Source organism: Ascaphus truei, chromosome 19 (genome assembly GCF_040206685.1).
Source record: "Ascaphus truei isolate aAscTru1 chromosome 19, aAscTru1.hap1, whole genome shotgun sequence".
Taxonomy (NCBI): Eukaryota; Metazoa; Chordata; class Amphibia; order Anura; family Ascaphidae; genus Ascaphus; species Ascaphus truei.
This window is the reverse complement of record NC_134501.1, coordinates 19,861,597-19,866,308: the sequence shown is the minus strand read 5'-3', so window position 1 is coordinate 19,866,308 and position 4,712 is coordinate 19,861,597.

Here is a 4,712-nt window from a genome sequence, read left to right as displayed (position 1 = left end):
GGGGAGGGAGGAGAGGGGAGGGAGGAGAGGGGAGGGGGAGAGGGGAGGGGGAGAGGGGAGGGGGAGAGGAGAGGTGGGAGAGAGAAGGAGGTAGGGGGGAGGAGAGGGAGGGGGAGAGAGGAAGGGGTTGCTACAGAAACAAAAAAAGGCTTGTTATATTATAATACATTAAAAATGTAATTCAGAGTTTTTTTTAAAAAACACTACAAGTATTTTCTCATAGAACAGAATTGATTTATTAAAAAAACACATGTAGGATATTGCTTGGTGTGCAGCTTTAAAATACTTATACTGTATGTCAGATTTGGGGGCAAGAGGCATCAGTCACTCAGGTCGAAGCCCCTGGCATTAGTTCACTTTGACCCTAGGAAGGACTGGCCCTGTTACCCTGACATCCAATAGAATAACACATGGGTGCGCAAACTTTCCCCCTGCACCCCCTGCCTGCTCTCATCCCCTTGCTTGCACCCCTCTCTCTGACCTTGTCTGCGGCGTCAAAGGACGCCATGGGGTCATGTGATGGCAACGTGATGTCACGTGACCCGGCGGCATCCTTTGATGCCGCGTTGCCATGGCGATGCAGCATCGGCGACAAGGTAAAAGAGAACTTACAGAGGCCTCGCGCGGTCCCCCCCCGGCATCTAATGAAATGCTTTGGGGAAGGGCGCGGGGCCTCTGTAAGCGCCGCGCCTCCCCCAGAAAATCTCACCCCCCCAGTTTGCGCACACCGGAATAACGCATACACCATCATCTTTGCTGCACTGTGTCACACACTTCTCACACTACAGATAAATGTGTTTGGATACAACCGAGTGCAGGTGATAACGGCCCCATATACCTTTAACCCTTCCAGGTGCAGAAGGGCTTGCAATGCATGGATCCATTGCGCCTGAAAGGGTTAAAATATTAACCATTTAATTTTGAGACAGGGACCCCCCCACCCCCATATTTTCATCAAATTCTACCTATTGCTACATTCTAACTGAGTGACCCACTCCGTTCTAATTCTAGTTAGAATTTTCTTTCCGGAAAATCACGTGTTTTGGTTCAAGTTGCCACGAATCTGAGTATCTGAGCCGTCTTCTAAAGACCGGGTCACTTTCGGTGGCTCCCCCACTGCAGCACGTGCCACGTGACTGGACATTTCACGCCCTGCAGACTTCACCACATCACGGAGACCCACGTACACATCAGGGCATTTAATGTTCCGGGCTATTAACCACCGTTTGGCCGTTGACCTTCTGCGTTTGACCTTGAGCAAAACATTTTGTCTCGGAAATGGCTGAAACTCATTCTGGCTGACGCTCCCTTTCTAGTGGAGAGCACATGGCAGCACTGCACGGCCATAGCAGATATTAGAGGATCCTCTTACCCCAGGGGTGGGCAACTCCAGTCCTCAAGGGCCACCAACACGTCAGGCTTTCAACATAACCCTGCTTCAGCACAGCTCGACTGAGCCTCTGATTGAGCCAACTGTGCTGAAGCAGGGACTGATTAAGCCATCGGTGCTGAAGCAGGGACTGATTGAGCCACCTGTGCTGAAGCTGGGACTGGTTGAGCCACCTGTGCTGAAGCAAGGATATCCTAAAAACCTGACCTGTTGGTGGCCCTTGAGGACTGCAGTTTCACACTGCTTGCTATTTATGTTTGCCATAACTGCCGCCCCTCCAGGCTGATATGAGACCAGTGAGAAGAAGCAAGCCACTTCATCTCCTTCTGCTAAACAACAGACTGTGAGCTCTTCAGGGCAGGGAGCCATTGCTCCTTCACCGTTCTATGTGCAGCGCAGTGTACAGTATCCGTTCTACACAGGGTCGCCACCACTCCGGGCCTGACCCAGAGACTACGCGTTTCGGCCACGTATCTCCGGGCCACGGGTTTACCTGAAAAATCTCCGGGTGGCGGCGGCGGCGTGTTCCCCCTGCAGGGTCCCGTCAACATGGCTCCGCGACGTAAAAAAAAGTGACGCGATGCCATGACAACGGGACGCTACGTGACATAGCTCGCGTCACTTGGTGTCCCGTTGCCATGACAACGGGATGTCACGTGGCGCCATAAGGCGCGCCGTTGTCACGGCAACTTGACACCGCATGGCGCCATTTGACGTCGCGGAGCCATGTTGGCGGGACCTTGCAGGGGGGAGATGCCGCTGCCGGGGGAAGGGAGGAGAAATAAATATATAAATAAAATAAATTAATCATTTTTTTTTTACATTTTTATTGCAAAACGTCCCCGGGTTAGCCTTCAACAGGCAAGCCTGGTTCTACATGAGAAAATATATAATATAATATAATAATAACAGCATATTAGGGAGCATTTTTTTAACCTCCAGGGGAAACCAGAAGACCGCTGACCTCCCAAAAACACGCAGCCCAAACACCACAAACGCGATGAAGGCGGAAACAATACATCCACCTCAGGGAATCTGGCCTGTTACAATACTTTTTACATAAATTGTTACAGGCATACCCCGCATTAACGTACGCAATGGGACCGGAGCGTGTATGTAACACAGGCATACCCCGCATTAACGTACGCAATGGGACCGGAGCGTGTATGTAAAGCGAAAATGTACTTAAAGTGAAGCACAACCTTTTCCCCACTTATCAATGCATGTACTGTACTGCAATCGTCATATACGTGCATAACTGATGTAAATAACACATGTGTAACAGGCTCTATGGTCTCCCCGCTTGCGCACAGCTTCGGTACAGGTAGGGAGCCGGTATTGCTGTTCAGGACGTGCTGACAGGCGCATGCGCGAGCTGCCGTTTGCATTAACGTACGCAATGGGACCGGAGCGTGTATGTGACACAGGCATACCCCGCATTAACGTACGCAATGGGACCGGAGCGTGTATGTAACACAGGCATACCCCGCATTAACGTACGCAATGGGACCGGAGCGTGTATGTGACACAGGCATACCCCGCATTAACGTACGCAATGGGACCGGAGCGTGTATGTAACACAGGCATACCCCGCATTAACGTACGCAATGGGACCGGAGCGTGTATGTGACACAGGCATACCCCGCATTAACGTACGCAATGGGACCGGAGCGTGTATGTAACACAGGCATACCCCGCATTAACGTACGCAATGGGACCGGAGCGTGTATGTAACACAGGCATACCCCGCATTAACGTACGCAATGGGGCCGGAGCATGTATGTAACACAGGCATACCCCGCATTAACGTACGCAATGGGGCCGGAGCATGTATGTAACACAGGCATACCCCGCATTAACGTACACAATGGGACCGGAGCGTGTATGTGACACAGGCATACCCCGCATTAACGTACGCAATGGGACCGGAGCGTGTATGTGACACAGGCATACCCCGCATTAATGTACGCAATGGTACCGGAGCGTGTGTGTAACACAGGCATACCCCGCATTAACGTACGCAATGGGACCGGAGCATGTATGTAACACAGGCATACCCCGCATTAACGTACGCAATGGGACCGGAGCATGTATGTAACACAGGCATACCCTGCATTAACGTACGCAATGGGACCGGAGCGTGTATGTAACACAGGCATACCCCGCGTTAACGTACGCAATGGGACCGGAGCATGTATGTAACTACAGGCATACCCCGCATTAGCGTACGCAATGGGACCGGAGCATGTATGTAACACAGGCATACCCCGCATTAACGTACGCAATGGGACCGGAGCGTGTATGTGACACAGGCATACCCCGCGTTAACGTACGCAATGGGACCGGAGCATGTATGTAACACATGCATACCCCGCATTAGCGTACGCAATGGGACCGGAGCATGTATGTAACACAGGCATACCCCACATTAACGTACGCAATGGGACCGGAGCATGTATGTAACACAGGCATACCCCGCATTAACGTACGCAATGGGACCGGAGCGTGTATGTAACACAGGCATACCACGCATTAACGTACGCAATGGGACCGGAGCGTGTATGTAACACAGGCATACCCCGCATTAACGTACGCAATGGGCTCGGAGCGTGTATGTAACACAGGCATACCCCGCATTAACGTACGCAATGGGACCGGAGCGTGTATGTAACACAGGCATACCCCGCATTAACGTACGCAATGGGACCGGAGCATGTATGTAACACAGGCATACCCCGCATTAACGTACGCAATGGGACCGGAGCGTGTATGTAACACAGGCATAACCCGCATTAACGTACGCAATGGGACCGGAGCGTGTATGTAACACAGGCATACCCCGCATTAACGTACGCAATGGGACCGGAGCGTGTATGTAACTATGTAACACAGGCATACCCCGCATTAACGTACGCAATGGGACCGGAGCGTGTATGTAACACAGGCACACCCCGCATTAACGTACGCAATGGGACCGGAGCATGTATGTAACACAGGCATACCCCGCATTAACGTACGCAATGGGACCGGAGCGTGTATGTAACACAGGCATACCCCGCATTAACGTACGCAATGGGACCGGAGCGTGTATGTAAAGCGAAAATGTACTTAAAGTGAAGCACAACCTTTTCCCCACTTATCAATGCATGTACTGTACTGCAATCGTCATATACGTGCATAACTGATGTAAATAACACATGTGTAACAGGCTCTATGGTCTCCCCGCTTGCGCACAGCTTCGGTACAGGTAGGGAGCCGGTATTGCTGTTCAGGACGTGCTGACAGGCGCATGCGCGAGCTGCCGTTTGCCTATTGGGCGATA